Source organism: Ovis canadensis, chromosome 14 (genome assembly GCF_042477335.2).
Source record: "Ovis canadensis isolate MfBH-ARS-UI-01 breed Bighorn chromosome 14, ARS-UI_OviCan_v2, whole genome shotgun sequence".
Classification (NCBI taxonomy): domain Eukaryota; kingdom Metazoa; phylum Chordata; class Mammalia; order Artiodactyla; family Bovidae; genus Ovis; species Ovis canadensis.
Window position 1 is genome coordinate 23,388,587 of NC_091258.1, and position 16,923 is coordinate 23,405,509.

General features: G+C 45.0%; 1 long non-coding RNA gene across 1 annotated transcript; it reads right to left on the reverse strand.

Annotated features, from left to right (window-relative positions):
• Positions 1–2,468: 2,468 nt before the first annotated feature.
• Positions 2,469–16,337, reverse strand: LOC138418377 (uncharacterized). The gene is made up of 2 exons (XR_011248528.1): positions 16,047–16,337; positions 2,469–2,993 (listed from the first exon to the last, which is right to left on the reverse strand). It is a non-coding gene; the product is annotated as an uncharacterized lncRNA (long non-coding RNA).
• Positions 16,338–16,923: the final 586 nt, after the last annotated feature.

The following is a 16,923-nucleotide window of genomic DNA, read 5'->3' on the forward strand; positions in this document are numbered from 1 at the left end:
TTTGAAATCATAAAGCCTACATTTATCAATGTGGATATGACCATCCTTTCTTGATGAATGACTACAAGTATAAAGTATTATCACATTTACTGTGCTCAGAAGGGAAGATGGCCTGCCGGTGTGTTATTACCCCCAAAGAAGTTCTATAATGAGTGAGCCCTAGACAAACCATGGGTTCCTTGTTCATATATGCTCTGATTCTGATAGGAGCCGTATAAGCACTTTGAAGTGGCTCTGAGCTATTACTTTGATAGCCTTCAGAGCCATACATGTTGCTATAAACCTTAAATTTCATTTGGAAGCAGTTTAACCCTCAATTTATCCACAAACTTTTAAAGAAAACAGCACAATTTCCCAAAGCAAATTCCTCCTGAAATGTGAGCTAGCGTCTCATCAACTTGGCCACTATACACTTGATAAGGACTACATGAAAATTGGGGCAATTCAAATTCACACTGACTCAGCCAACATAAATCGGGATTTTAGTTGTGTTGTGTTTTGTTTCTGCTGTGGTATTGTTCGGGGGTTATTTTGATTTTTTAATTTGTTAAATGTTTTAATAATTCATGATTTATGCCAACATGCCTTTATGCAAAAGAGTGGATACTCTCATAATACGTTGATAAGGATATAGACTGGTACAGCTCTATTGGAAGATACTGTCGCAGTAGGTTTTAAAGTGTTTGCAATGTAACAGCTTCATTTCTAGATATTAGACTAAAGAAAAACTTGCCCCACAGCAACCCCAGCATGGGGCAGGTCACTCTGTGGTCTGTGCTCTGACGGCACCGGGTACTGTCTCTCTTCAAACCCAGCATAACCGTGATTATCCAACCATTCTGTAGGCAATTAAGTTCAACCAAGAAATGCTCCTAACCTGCAGAAGACAGTGACAGCAGACTCGTATACAGACCCCTAGACTTTCACACACGGCTCATTCATTCAGTGTCTGTCTCCCCTAGACCCTGAGAGTTACAGAATGGCCTCTGTGCCTCTGTGTATGGACGTTACAAACGGGGCTCATACTCTGTCATAAGGTGGTTGTGAGAATTAAATGTCTTTCCTCGGTTTTTTTATTGATGTATATATAGACGGAGAAGCCGATGGCACCCCACTCCAGTACTCTTGCCTGGAAAATCCCATGGATGGAGGAGCCTGGGAGGCTGCAGTCCCTGGGGTCGCCAAGAGTCGAACACAACTGAGCGACTTCACTTTCACGTTTCACTTTCATGCACTGGAGAAGGAAATGGCAACCCACTCCAGTGTTCTTGCCTGGAGAATCCCAGGGATGGGGGAGCCTGGTGGGCTGCCGTCTCTGGGGTCGCACAGAATCGGACGTGACTGAAGCAACTTAGCAGCAGCATCAGCAGCAGTTGATTTACAGTGTCATGTTAGCATCAGGCACATAGCACAGAGACTCAGTTATGTGTGTCTATAACTTCATATATATCTACCAGAAAATATATATACTCGTTTTCAGATTTTGTTCCCTTATAGGTTATTACAAAATATTAAGTAGAGTTCCCTGTGCTATACATAGGTCCTTTTTGATGATCTATTTTATCTATAGTGTGTGTATATATTAATCCCGAACTCCTGGTTTATCCCTCCCCATCCACCTTCCCCTTTGGTAACCATTTAAGTTTTTTTCCCTATGTCTATGGGTCTGTTCATGTTTTGTAAATAAGTTCATTGGTATCTTCTTTCTCAGATTCTACATATAAGCTGCATTAAATGATATCTGTCTTTGTCTGACTTCCTTCACTTAGTATGATCATCTCTAGGCCCATCCATGTTGCTGCAAGTGGCATTATTTCATTCTTTTCCTAGCTGAGTAGTATTACACTGTGTGTGTGTGTGTGTGTGTGTGTGTGTGTGTGTGTGACATCTTCATTCATCTGTGATAGACGCTGAGGTTGTTTCCTTGTCGTGGCTATTATACACAGTGCTGCTGTGAACATCAGGGTGTGTGTATCTTTTCAAATTATAGTTTTCTCTGGATGCATGCCCAGAAGTGGGATTTCATGATCATATGTTAACTCTATTTTTAGTTTTTTAAAGAAGCTCTACACCATCCTCCATAGTGGCTACATCAGTTTACATTCCAGCCAGCAGTGTAGAAAGCATTCCTTTTTAAAATATGTTAAGCTGAGTTTCTGGAGAAGGGAATGGCAAGCCACTCCGGTATTCTTGCCTAGAGAATTCTACAGACAAAGGAGCCTGGCGGGCTACAGTCCATGAGCTTGCAAAGAGTCGGACACGACTGAGTGACTAACACACACGGAAACTGAGTTTCAGTGCTAAATAATAGTGTGGCTTGTTACCCAGCACACACTGACTGCTACATTTGTCATTGTTCCTTTCATGCCTAGCAGGGGCTGGCACTAGTAAATTCCCAACAAGTATTTGTCAAATGAATGAATGAATGAGGTCATGAGCAAAAGAAAGAACTGATGAACAAATGAGAGGCAGGAGGGAAGCAACCCTTTAATTCTGTTGGACAGATTAATTCTAGGGAGTGGGAGGATCAAGTTACAACAACAATGATCTTTCTTAATTGCCTTAATTTCATAGACTGTGTGCTTAGAAAGAGAAATGTATCAGGCATAATCTTCTAATCACATTAGAACAACTTGTCATGTCTTTTCTATGGATTGTAAAAGAACATCCAAATTTCAGATTCAGGTCCCCTGACTGCTTTAGAAAACCAAACCATCCATTAATACATTTCAGGAAATTACACTCAAACTGGTTATCTTACTTCTTAGCAAGGTTGATATTTCTCCTTCCCTCAACCACAGATATAAAATGCCATCTGGGAGCACAGACAATAATTTGAACTCTATGGGATTCTTTAGTTTATCTCTATCATGTATAACTGAAATCTTAATTTTTCCAGTCGTATTAAGTTCTTCTTTCTCCTGAGGCAAAACCAGAAGGCAAAAAATCTTCAAAGCCATTGAATTGTGTTCTTGTCTTCTTGAATTTCAGCTCTAAAACAGAGTTGAGAAGACAAAACAGATTAATTAATTGAAGTGTTACAATTGTAATTATCTAATTCATTTTATTCCCCAGATTTTCAACATTTTAAATTCAGGTAGTAGTTAAGTTTTGAAGATTTATATGGCATAAATATTTGTTAATCAACTACCAGAAAACTCAGTTTCCTTTTTAAAAATGATTTCCTTGGGCTATTAGGGAGGAGAGTAGGAAGGAAAAATAAATGGACCAGTTTTGTTTTCTTTCATGCCAGAGTCAGTAAATACCATCTAGAGTTAAAACATGGAGACTTAGAAAAAGTTGATGACTTCAGCCTCTCTGGTTTTTATCATCTTTTTTTTCTTAAGTTTAAAGGGAAAGTGAACTTGTTTCTCTTAACTATGTGTGCGTCTCCAAATGGTGGCAGTTTCTTTAGTTCAACTTCAGATTTCGTTAGTATCAAACCTAAGTAAAGTCAAATGCATTCTCATTACAAATACTATATGCGGTAAAATTCCCTCCTTTTCAACAAAGCATATTATTTGTTTTTTGCATCCGTAGAGCAGAGACCAAATACTGAAGATGGAGGTTATTCTAGGGTGGCAGGGAGGAGAGTATTGAGGTTGTTTTTTCTTGGGCATCATCCTTTACTCTTTTATACCTTGTTCAACTTTTAGAAAATATAACCACATTATCATTTTATACAATGATAAAGGTATTAACGTTTAAAAAAACCAAATAACTAAAATGTTTCTCCTAGTTTGCTCCAAGTTAGTCCTCCACCTCAAAACATCTGGCTTTAAAAGCCTACAGCACAGATAATGCATTTGGGAGTGATCAGCACAGAGAGGGTTCTGTGGCCACAGGAGAGGAAATGGCCCATCCAGAGAGGAAGAAGAGAAAAGAGAAGCAAGGTCTCCTTCCCCAGAAGACGAGCTGGCACTGAAGCCGGAGTGAGCTCAGAAGTGTTGAGACAAGACAGAGCAGCCTGCAGTCACAGATGCAAAGCTTCCAAGAAGAAGCACCAACAGGAGTCCCCCACCCTCAAGAGTTCTCTCTGGTTCGCTCATATTTCTTTGAATGACAGAAATTCTGGACCACTGCTTGCTAGAGACACATCACAGGGCTTCAGTTCAGTTCAGTCGCTCAGTCGTGTCCGACTCTTTGTGACCCCATGAATCGCAACACGCCAGGCCTCCCTGTCTATCACCATCTCCCGGAGTTCACTCAGACTCATGTCCAAGAGTCAGTGATGCCATCCAGCCATCTCATCCTCTGTTGTCCCCTTCTTCTCCTGCCCCCAATCCCTCCCAGCATCAGAATCTTTTCCAATGAGTCAATTCTTCGCATGAGGTGGCCAAAGTACTGGAGCTTCAGCTTTAGCATCATTCCTTCCAAAGAAATCCCAGGGCTGATCTCCTTCAGAATGGACTGGTTGGATCTCCTTGCTGTCCAAGGGACTCTCAAGAGTCTTCTCCAACACCACAGTTCAAAAGCATCAATTCTTCGGCACTCAGCCTTCTTCACAGTCCAACTCTCACATCCATACATGACCACAGGAAAAACCATAGCCTTGACTAGACGGACCTTAGTCGGCAAAGTAATGTCTCTGCTTTTGAATATACTATCTAGGTTGGTCATAACTTTTCTTCCAAGGAGTAAGTGTCTTTTAATTTCATGGCTGCAGTCACCATCTGGAGTGATTTTGGAGCCCAAAAAAATAAAGTCTGACACTGTTTCCACTGTTTCCCTATCTATTTCCCATGAAGTGATGGGACCAGATGCCATGATCTTCATTTTCTGAATGTTGAGCTTTAAGCCAACTTTTTCACTCTCCTCTTTCACTTTCATCAAGAGGCTTTTTAGCTCCTCTTCACTTTCTGCCATAAGGGTGGTGTCATCTGCATATCTGAGGTTATTGATATTTCTCCCAGCAATCTTGATTCCAGCTTGTGCTTCATCCAGCCCAGCATTTCTCGTGCATATAAGTTAAATAAGCAGGGTGACAATATACAGCCTTGACATACTCCTTTTCCTATTTGGAACCAGTCTGTTGTTCCATGTCCAGTTCTAACTGTTGCTTCCTGACCTGCATACAGAGTTCTCAAGAGGCAGGGCAGGTGGTCTGGTATTCCATCTCTTTCAGAATTTTCCACAGTTTCTTGTGATCCACACAGTCAAAGGCTTTGGCATAGTCAATAAAGCAGAAATAGATGTTTTTCTGGAACTGTCTTGCTTTTTCATTGATCCAACAGATGTTGGCAATTTGATCTCTGGTTCCTCTGCATTTTCTAAAACCAGCTTGAACATCAGGGAGTTCACGGTTCATGTATTGCTGAAGTCTGGCTTGGAGAATTTTGAGCATTACCTTACTAGCATGTGAGATGAGTGCAATTGTGCTATAGTTTGAGCATTCTTTGGCATTGCCTTTCTCTGGGATTAGAGTGAAAACTGACCTTTTCCAGTCCTGTGGCCACTGCTGAGTTTTCCAAATTTGCTGGCATATTGAGTGCAGCACTTTCACAGCACCATCTTTCAGGATTTGAAAGAGCTCAACTGGAATTCCATCACCTCCTCTAGCTTTGTTCATAGTGATGCTCTCTAAGGCCCACTTGACTTCACATTCCAAGATGTCTGGCTCTAGATTAGTGATCACATCCCCAGTATTCTTCTGCAGCAGACACCATGTCCCCAGGAGGCACTCCAGATGGCCTCCAGCCCTGCAGCGGGGGTAGAATCTTCACTGCTGACCCTCCCGGAGCTCCACGGCCGCTGCTAAGGCCCCCCGACCCCACCCCACCCCACACAGCCCATCCCCCAGCTCTATACAAACTGAGGAAGACACCTAAGCACAAACATGGTACTTCAGGCCTTGCTGTTTTCCCTGGGACAGACTCCACGGGCTCATGGTAAATCTAAATATAACTCCCTGGTCTGTTGCCCAGAAGAAGCCCTCCATGGTCAGGTTCCTCTGTAACTTCCCAATCACGTCTCCTCCAAGGGACCCGTGAGCCTGAGCGTCCCTCTGTTCCCTGTTTCCTCTGGAGTCATCAGCAGAGGGCTCGCCCCACGCAGCAGCCTATAGTGTCTTTGAGCCGTTTAGAAAGAAGCATCCCTTCCTCACATTACTTTTACTTCCATCTGGCAGAAAATCACTGTCATGTACTGATGTATCTAGAAAACTTTCAGGATAGATACCCAAATCCACAGCATCTCTGCCATAAACAACAGGCACCCCTACAGGACATCCTTGTGCGTGGCACAGCCTGCCTTCCCAGGCCCTGCTGTCCTGGGCTTTTTTCTCTCTACATCACGTGTGTGTTTTCCCCAGTACTACTTCCATTACTGAGCATTAGGTTTCTCATTGTCTTGGGAGGAACGCTAAGGTCAAGTGGTCATAATCAGCATCTTGCTAGAAAGATCACTTACCCACCTGGCCTGGCCTGTCCTCTCTGGAGGTGATAACTTCCTGTTCAGTCTTAGAAGCTGGGCTGTTTCAAAGAGAACCTGTTAAAGGCTATCAAGCCTCCACATTTGCTGGAGACTGGACTCATCTGAATTCTCACTGGCATGTGAATTCACTCTATCCTGCATTTTACAGGTAATAGAAATCGAGGCTTCCCAAGACTAAGCAGCTCCCCCAGGGTTCACTGGAGATGCTATACCGCATGGTCTTCCCACCCTCAAAGCCCCTAACTCAGCAGGTTGAAACAAGAGACCAGAGAAGACGAGGGACGTGTCCACGAGGATGGGCTGGCTGAGTACCTTGCTGTGTGAGCCTAGATGTCCCTTTTCACTTAGGGAAAATTTTTACACTGCAGTCAAAAGCCATTTAAGAAATAAACTCCGGGAAGACAGTAATGGAAGTGCTGGTAACCTTTAATGACAGTGGCGCTCGCAAAACGTACAGTTCACGAAGGGCTAACGCTTGATCCAAAAAGCTCTTGTTAAAATCCAATCATCGTGAGCAATGAGCATTAGCAGAAGATGCTGGCACTGAACAAAAACTGGAAAGGTTAATGGCCTTCTTTTCTAAAAACAATCTGAGGCTTTATCTCACATTCCAGCTCAGCCTCAGATCTGTGCATATGCTGAAGATTATTTTGGTTTCTCTTGTTTTTTTTTTTTTTTTTTTTGCATTTTAGTAATCAGGAGAAAAATTGATTACCAAAATTATAATTAAGAGCTGGGAAAATATGCAACAATTTGGCTGCTTCATTTAGCACATATTTCAGGTTAATTGCGTGATTTTACTAATGAAGATATTTGCATGAATATTTTCAGGGGCTACATTCACTTTATTGTGTAATGAACACTCTGCTGAGCAGAAGACTTCGCTTTTTGTGGGATTCAGGATGAGACAAAGGCTGAAACTCTCGATGAGTTCTTAGCCTTACATGTCAAGAGCTTAATTCAGTTCAGTTCAGTCACTCAGTCATGTCTGACTCTTTGCGACTCCATGGACTGAAGCATGCCAGGCCTCCCTGTCCATCACCAACTCCTGGAGCTTATTCAAACTCATGTCCATTTAGTCAGTGATGCCATCCAACCATCTCATCCCCTGTCGTCCCCTTCTCCTCCCACCTTCAATCTTTCCCAGCATCAGGGTCTTTTCAAATGAGTCACTTCTTTGCATCAGGTGGCCAAAGTATTGGAGTTTCAGCTTCAACATCAGTCCTTCCAAAGATTTCTTTTAGGATGGACTGGTTGGCTTTCCTGTCCAAAGGACTCTCAAGAGTCTTCTCCAACACCACAGTTCAAAAGCATCAATTCTTCAGTGCTCAGCTTTCAGTGCTCAGTGCTCAGTTATAGTCCAACTCTCACATCCATACATGACCACTGGAAAAACCATAGCTTTGATAAATTGATCTTTGTTGGCAGAGTAATGTCTCTGCTTTATAATAAGCCATCTAGGTTGGTCATAACTTTTCTTTCAAGGAGCAAGTGTCTTTTAATTTCATGGCTGCAGTCACCATCTGCAGTGATTTTGGAGCCCAAAAAAATAAAGTCTGACACTGTTTCCACTGTTTCCCTGTCTATTTGTCATGAAGTGATAGGACCAGATGCCATGATCTTAGTTTTCTGAATGTTGAGTTTTAGGCCAACTTTTCACTCTCCTCTTTCACTTTCATCAAGAGGCTCTTTAGTTCTTCTTCGCTTTCTTCCATAAAGGTGGTGTCATCTGCATATCTGAGGTTATTGATATTTCTCCCAGCAATCTTGATTCCAGCTTGTGCTTCATCCAGCCCAGCATTTCTCGTGCATACAAGTTAAATAAGCAGGGTGACAATATACAGCCTTGGCGTACTCCTTTTCCTATTTGGAACCAGTCTGTTGTTCCATGTCCAGTTCTAACTGTTGCTTCCTGACCTACATACAGATTTCTCAAGAGGCAGGGCAGGTGGTCTGGTATTCCATCTCTTTCAGAATTTTCCACAGTTTCTTGTGATCCACACAGTCAAAGGCTTTGGCATAATCAATAAAGCAGAAATAGATGTTTTTCTGGAACTCTCTTGCTTTTTCATTGATCCAACAGATGTTGGCAATTTGATCTCTGGTTCCTCTGCCTTTTCTAAAACCAGCTTGAACGTCAAGAAGTTCACGGTTCACATATTGCTGAAGCCTGGCTTGGAGAATTTTGAGCATTACCTTACTAGCATGTGAGATGAGTGCAATTGTGCAGTAGTTTGAGCATTCTTTTGCATTGCCTTTCTTTGGGATTGGAATGAAAACTGACCTTTTCCAGTCCTGTGGCCACTGCTGAGTTTTCCAAATTTGCTGGCATATTGAGTGCAGCACTATCACAGCGTCATCTTTCAGGATTTGAAACAGCTCAACTGGAATTCTATCACCTCCACTAGCTTTGTTCATAGTGATGCTTTCTAAGGCCCACTTGACTTCACATTCCAGGTTGTCTGGCTCTAGGTGAGTGATCACACCATCATGATTATCTTGGTCATGAAGATCTTTTTGTACAGTTCTTCTGTGTATTCTTGCCACCTCTTCTTAATATCTTCTGCTTCTGTTAGGTCCAGACCATTTCTGTCCTTTATTGAGCTCATCTTTGCATGAAATGTTCCCTTGGTATCTCTAATTTTCTTGAAGAGATCTCTAGTCTTTCCCATTCTATTGTTTTTCTCTATTTCTTTGCATTGATCACTGGGGAAGCCTTTCTTATCTCTCCTTGCTGTTCTTTGGAACTCTCCATTCAAATGGGTATATCTTTCTTTTTCTCCTTTGCCTTTTGCTTCTCTTCTTTTCATAGCTGTTTGTACGGCCTCCTCAGACAACCATTTTGCCTTTTTGCATTTGTTTTTCTTGGGGATGGTCTTGATCACTGCTTCCTGTACAATGTCATGAACCTCTGTCCATAGTTCCTCAGGCTCTCTGTCTATCAGATCTAATCCCTTGAATCTATTTCTCACTTCCACTGTACAATTGTAAGGGATTTTATTTAGGTCATACCCCAATGGTCTAGTGGTTTCCCCTTCTTTCTTCAATTTAAGTCTGAATTTGGCAATAAGGAGTTCATGATCTGAGCCACAGTCAGCCCCTGGTCCTATTTTTGCTGACTGTATAGAGCTTCTCCATCTTTGGCTGCAAAGAATATAATCAATCTGATTTTGGTATTGATCATCTGGTGATGTCCATGTGTAGAGTCTTTTCTTGTGTTGTTGGAAGAGGGTGTTTGCTATGACCAGTGCATTCTCTTGGCCAAACTCTATTAGCCTTTGCCCTGCTTTATTCTGTACTCCAGCCAAATCTGTCCATTACTCCAGGTGTTTCTTGACTTCCTACTTTTGCATTCCAGTCCCCTATAATGAAAAGGACATCTTTTTTGGGGTGTTAGGTCTAGAAGGCCTTGTAGGTCTTCATAGAACCGTTCAGCTTCAGCTTCTGCATTATTGGTCGGAGCAAAGACTTGGATTACTGTGATATTGAATGGTTTGCCTTGGGAACGAACAGAGATCATTCTGTCGTTTTTGAGATTGCATCCAAGTACTGCATTTTGGACTCTTTTGTTGACCATGATGGCTACTCCATTTCTTCTAAGGGATTCCTGCCTGCAGTAGTAGATATAATGGTCATCTGAGTTAAATTCACCCATTCCAGTCCATTTTAGTTCTCTGATTCCTAAAATGTCGACGTTCACTCTTGCCATCTCCTGTTTGACCACGTCCAGTTTACCTTGATCATGAACCTAACATTCTAAGTTTCTATGCAATATTGCTCTTTACAGCATCGGACTTTACTTCCATCACCAGTCACATCCACAACAAGGTGTTGTTTTTGCTTTGGCTCCATCCTTTCATTCTTTCTGGAGTTATTTCTCCACTGATCTCCAGTAGCATATTGGGCACCTATTGACCTGGAGAGTTCCTCTTTCAGTATCCTATCTTTTGCCTTTTCATGCTGTTCATGGGGTTCTCAAGGCAAGAATACTGAAGTGGTTTGCCATTCCCTTCTCCAGTGGACCACGTTTTGTCAGAACTCTTCACCATGACCCATCCGTCTTGGGTGGCCCTACGTGGCATGGCTCATAGTTTCATTGAGTTAGCCAAGCCTGTGGTCCATTTGATCAGATTGGCTAGTTTTCTGTGATTGTGGTTTTCATTCTGTCTGCCCTCTGATGGAAAAGGTTAAAAGCCTTATGGAAGCTTCCTGATGCAAGAGACTGACTGAGGGGGAAACTGGGTCTTGTTCTGATGGGTGAGGCCATGCTCAGTAAATATTTAATCGAATTTTCTGTTGAAGGGCGGGGCTGTGTTCCTTCCCTGCTATTTGATATGAGGCCAAACTATGATGGAGGTAATGAAGATAATGGCGACCTCCTTCCAGAGGTCCCATGGACACACTGCTACACAGCACCCCCAACCCTGCAGCAGGCCACTGCCGACCCTCGCCTCCGCCGGAGACTCCGGGACACCCACAGGCAAGTCCGGGACAGTCTCTTGTGGGGTCACTGCTCCTTCCTCCTGGGTCCTGGTGCACAGGGTTCTGTTTGTGCCCTCCCAGAGTCCATTCCCCAGTGCTGTGTAAGTTCTGGCGGCTCTATGGTGGGTTAATGGCGACCTCCTCCAAGAGGGCTTATGCCATACCCAGGTCTGCTGCGCCCAGAGCCCCTGCCCCGCAGCAGCCCACTGCTGACCTGCAGCTCCTCAGGAGACAGCCAGACACAGTCCTGTCTCAGTCTCTGTGGGGTCCCTGGGTCCTGGTGCACACAAAGTGTGTTTGAGCCCTCTGAGCCCTCTGACAGGCATAGAGTTTGATTCTAAATGTGATTTTGCCCCTCCTACCATCTTGCTGGGGCTTTTTTGCTCTTGGATATGGAGATCTCCTCACAGTTGTTCCAGCACCACACAGCCACGGCTGCAAGTTAGGTTTTACTTGGGGCAAAATGAGGACTGCAGGATGGAGACAGCACCTCAGAGAGCTTTACCAGTAATCAGTTAAACTCCTCTGGTGGAATTTACACTGCCTTCTGGTACAACTTGGATCCTTCTGTAATTTCTAAGAAGACTAGAAGATTCAAATTTTTTAAAGTTGAGAAAGCCTTTTATTACCATTTTTTGAAAAAGTATATCAAAAAGAAATATTTGGGGACCTCCTTGGCCATCCAGTGGCCATCCAGAGGATAAGGCTCTGCCTTCCAATGCAGGGGGTGCAGGTTCAACCCCTGGTCTGGGAACTAAGATCCCACATGGCTCAGGGCCAAAAAAAACAAGACATAAATCAGAAGCAATGCTGTAACAGATTCAATAAAGACTTTAAAAATGGTCCACGTCAAAAAAATCTTTTAGAAAAAAAGAGAAGTATTTCAGCCATGCCTACCCAGTGCTAATTTCTACTAGTCATCATAACTTACTTTCATTTAAGAAAAAATAAATGTGATGCCTATAAAACTACAAAGAAGTTAGAAATATTTTTTTAAAGTCAAAAGAAAATAAAAATTATCCCTATTTCTATTCCTCGAAGAGAACCAGTGTTAAAAATGGGGGGGGGGGGGTAGTATAAGATTCTAAATATTTTTCCTTTCTGAAAATGTACTTTTCATTTTTTACCAAAATGTATTTACTGTAGATAGTTTTTTATTTAAGCTGTTTCTTTCACCCAACAATAAATTGTGAGGATGTTCTATATCAGTAAACATTTTTCTGCTGCTGCTGCTAAATCACTTCAGTCGTGTCCAACGGTGTGCAACCCCATAGACGGCAGCCCACCAGGCTCCTCCGTCCCTGGGATTCTCCAGGCAAGAACACTGGAGTGGGTTGCCAGTTCCTTCTCCAGTGCGTGAAAGTGAAGTCGCTCGGTCGTGTCCGACTCTTGGCGACCCCATGGACCGCAGCCTACCAGACTCCTCCATCCATGGGATTCTCTAGGCAGGAGTACTGGAGTGGGGTGCCATTGCCTTCTCCAAACATTTTTCTACTGCTGTGTAAATATATGAAGTTTTTCATGGTGTGAACATGTCATAATTTATGTAAATGACCCCCTTTTGTTGTGTTAGGTTGAATCCAGTTCACTGTATAAGCAGCAAGCAGTGAACATTCTCAAAGCTTCTTGAGTACATTTATCGTTATTTCCTTAAGACAAATTCATAGACACTCAACGCTTAGAAAGCCTTGATGAAAGTGAAAGTCGCTCAGCTGTGCCCGAGTCTTTGCAACCCGAATTTTCCAGGCCAGAATACTGGAGTGGGTAGCCTTTCCCTTCTCCAGGGGATCATCCCAACCCAGGGATCGAACCCAGGTCTCCCACATTGCAGGCGGATTCTTTATCAGCTGAGTCACAAGGGAATAGATGCTGCCAATTTGACCCTAGAAAAACAGAAACTTCACATCGCACCAGCAGTGTGGTATAAAGCCGCATTTTCCTACAATCTCACCAACACTGGGGCCTGATGCCATCATCTGAAAATGAAAGCTAGAAAACGTCTCTCTGTTGATTTAATTTGCATTTCTTCAGTTGCTGGTGGAGCCCGTGGTTATTTATGGGCCATTTATGGCTCTCTGTGAGTTGCCAGCACAAGTGCTTTGTCCCTTTGTGAAAACTGGGCTGTTAATTTCTTTTTCTGTTTCATAGGATCTTTCTATGTTGTAAGAATATGATCATTAATCTGTATATATGGTCCAAATGGGTTTCCACTGGTTTTAATATTTTTTTATGGATGCAAAAAATAAAATGATTACATTTCGTTTACCACATTCATTCCATGGGAGAGTTCCAGGCCTGTGGGGCGGAGCCACCCCTGGTGGGCCGGTGGGTGCACCAATGCCAGTTGCTACGGGGGTGCACTCTTGCCAGCCCAGGCACTGCTCCCACCCCCGCTCACTGAGTTCTCATATTATCACCTGCATCTGACGATGAGGGAAAGGAGGTTCCAAGGGCTTCAGGACTTGACCCAGGTCACTCAAGAACGGCGTCAAGACCTGAACCCAAGCAGTCTGTCTCATGGGCCAGAATCTGCCTGCAAAGTGTTGCTAGTAGTGACAGATGATGGAGCAAGCATCCGGTGCTGTGAACTCCAGGCTCCAGCCAGCTGTTCCTGTAGGAACTTGTATCTGTTAGGAATGCTTGGCAGGTGGAACAGAAGCTCCAGCTCCAGCGGATTGAACAAATAGGGCTTTTATCCAGAGATGTTTAATTACTGCTGCGTGTGATGTGCCAGTGGTGAATTGTGTGTGACAGCGTCTGTTGGACCTCGAAGCATCTCTAACAGTATCTATGACTCCGTGTGTTTTTATAGGTATTCGCACTGCGGCTTGAGAGAGAAGGCAGCAACTGAGTGCATTGTCAGAGGCCTGGTTAATAGTGGAAGCTGGTTCAGGGCACAGTGGATGCTGTGCACTTGTTCCCAAGGCTCTTGCTCTTGGTATCTGTTCCAATGGGCCTGCAGAACATGGCGCTGGAAGTGATGCAAGCAGCTACACAGGGTTTAAGAGCATCAGTACCCAGATCTGCCCACCCTAAGGTACGTATTCCTCCAGCTCAGCAACCCTGCTCAGGAGCAAATGCCTGAAAACCCTGGTAGGACCAGAGCCCTCATTATAAGGGAGCTTGGCCTCTCGGTGGCTTCACTCTCCCACCAAGTGAAAGAGCCAGGCGACACCTTTCCTGGTTCACCATTAGCATCCTGGGGGGGTGGGGTGAGGGGGCAGACCTAAGAGTGTTAGACTGAGAGAAAGCCCAGGCTCCGAACCTCCCACACTGGGGCCAGCTGAGGCTGGGAGGGGGCAGCTTCTCTTTCCAAGCTGAGGCTCCCCAAGAGTTAAATCTGGAAAATGTCAGGAAACTTCAAAAAAGCACAAATAATGTTCTTTTGAAAAGCTATTTAACATGATTCTTCAATGCAAGGAATGAACCTAGGTGGATCCTGGATGGGGCAGGAGGGAGTTGCCACCCAGCATAGGACCCGATAATGAAATAATGACTATTATTGAATAATAGTATCGAAGCATATTCAGCTCTTCCAGAACTTGATCTTTGGACCTGATTATGGAAGGGGGCTCCTTGTTCCTAGGGGACACATGTGACCTCTCGAAGAATAAAGGGCCGTGACCCCGCCACCTATCCCCAGGGGTCGAGGGAGGCTTCCTAGGATGATGCTGACAGAGTACAATGTTAACAGCTAAGGATCTGGGTGAGGGGCTTTGGGGGGGCGGGGATGAGGGAGGTGGGCATCATTGTTCTGTTCTTGCAACTTCTCTGCAGGTTTGAATTTTTTGCAAATTAAACATTTTTTAAAGCGTTATTTAAAATGCTGGGTGTGATCACCATGGGTGCTAAGGAATTGTTGAGAACTCAGCCCAGATTCCTCAGTCCTTCATGAATTTGCCCCAGTGACCTGTGGTGACAGGTGACCTGTCAGGCCACCCAGACTCCCTCAATGGGAACGTGTCCCAGCTCCAGGCTCAGCAGTCACCCCTCAGGGTCAGCCATACCCACGGTCAGGCCAGCAACCCAGGCTCTGACCCACTGACACAGCTGTGTAAAGGCCTGGCCATCTCAAGCCAGCTGGGGACAGGTCTGGGGGGCCACCTCAGCTCCATATCTCCTGGGGTGAGGGGGTGGTGCGGGGAACCTGAGCTGCTCCCTCCTCCCACACTGCTGATGCAAGCCCTCCTTCAACAGACACCCATGCGTCAGTTCCTTCCAGGGCTGGGTTCCTGGGGGTCCAGCCTGCCATAGGCCCCACAGCCACATCCCCCCCACCTCCGCTCACACACCTGCATCCATCCTCCACCATCATATATGTCCTGCCCCACGCACATCACACACCACGAACATTTCTTCCTTTAAAGCAGTTTGATCTGAAATATTTCCAGCACACACACACGGAACGGGGTGATGAATACCTGACGCCCTATACAGCTTTATCAGATCTCAGCCGAAGGTCACATTTGCTCAACTCTTTGTTTTAAGGAACGAAGCCTCACCGATTCAGCTGAGGCCTCCCACTTACCCGCTCCAGGCCCTTCCCTCACACGTCTCCTGAGGGTCTCCCATCATCAGTTTGGTGTTTCTCCCTCATTCGTATGTTCTCACACTTTACATACAGCTTTCTTCACCCATAAACAATAGCCGGTGCTGTGTTTTAGGGTTTTAATCTTTATGTAAATAATGTCATTCAGATTACATCATTCCATGACTTGCTTTTTCAGCCCCAGGTTGGTTGTGAAATGCCTCCAAGTGGGTGTCTGTAGTCTGGCCCATTCGATCTGCTTCTGTACACCCCATGGATTTCAGCCCGGCTCCCGTGGGTGGACGTCTGCGTCGTCCTCTGGACAAGCAGAGCTGCAAGCACCGTCCCCACCCACGGCTGCATGAACATCCAAGACAATGGCCTGCAGGTATGGTTACCGATCAGGGAGATTATTCTGGGGGGAACAGGAGCCACCATCTGAATCCTAGACAAAGCTCCTGGCTCAAGTTCGGGCCCCCACCCACCCCCACCCTGCACTCCATCCCTGCCACCTGCTCCTGATACAGTCAGGTTTTGCTGCAGTAATGCTGTGTAATAAGCAGCCCCAAGCTCCAGGCATAACAGGCATTTCTTTCTTACTCACACATCAGCAGAGGAGCCAGGCTCAGCACTGTTCCGGCCATAGCTGGGTTTCCATTCACTTTGTGGGCCTTTTACTCCTGAAGGGCTAATGGCTTTCTGGGACATGCCTTCCTCAAGGCCAGAACTGGAGCACAAGAGGCCAGGTCAAACCACAAAAGTGGACGAAAAGACTCTGGTCACACGCGGGATGTGTTTCATCCACTTATGGCCCACTGGCCAAAGCAGGTCACAAGGCTAAGCCCTGAGTCAGCGCCAGGAGCTGACTCCACCCACAGCACGTGTCCGCGAGAGCAGGAGGGCTGAAAGAACTGTGTGCAGGTCAAGCCGTCCACCACGGGTATGACCTTCCCTTGCCACCTAAAACATCGTAAGTCAACTGCAGCTCAGTCTAAAAAAAGAAAGTGATTTTTAGGATTTCTCCAGAGAAACAAGACCAGAGCAGACAAAGCCCCTGGATCAGAGTTTGGGTCCCATGAGACAGTCATGTATCTAAGCGTACATATAAAATGCAAACATGTTTTTATAAAGTGTGCGCAATGAAGGACTGGCCCATGCAATGAGCAGTAACGGAGACTCAGTGATCCCTTGAGCTCCCGGCTAGAAGCTGGAGCCCATGGAAAGCAGGTGGTATAATTCAGTCCAAGTCCAAAGGTCTAAGAACCCAGGGAGCTGATGGTGAAGATCTGGGCATGAAGGCAGGCAGTGAGATGAGAGTCCCAGCTCAAGCAGAAGGCACGGAAAAGGGGGGCAGCTTCCTCCTTCGCCTGCCTTTTGTCGCACTCAAGCCGTCGGGTTAGATGAGACACACAGCGCCCGCCCCCCACCCTGGGGAGGGCATCTGCTTTACTGAGTCTACAAGTTCAAGTGCGGATCAGCCA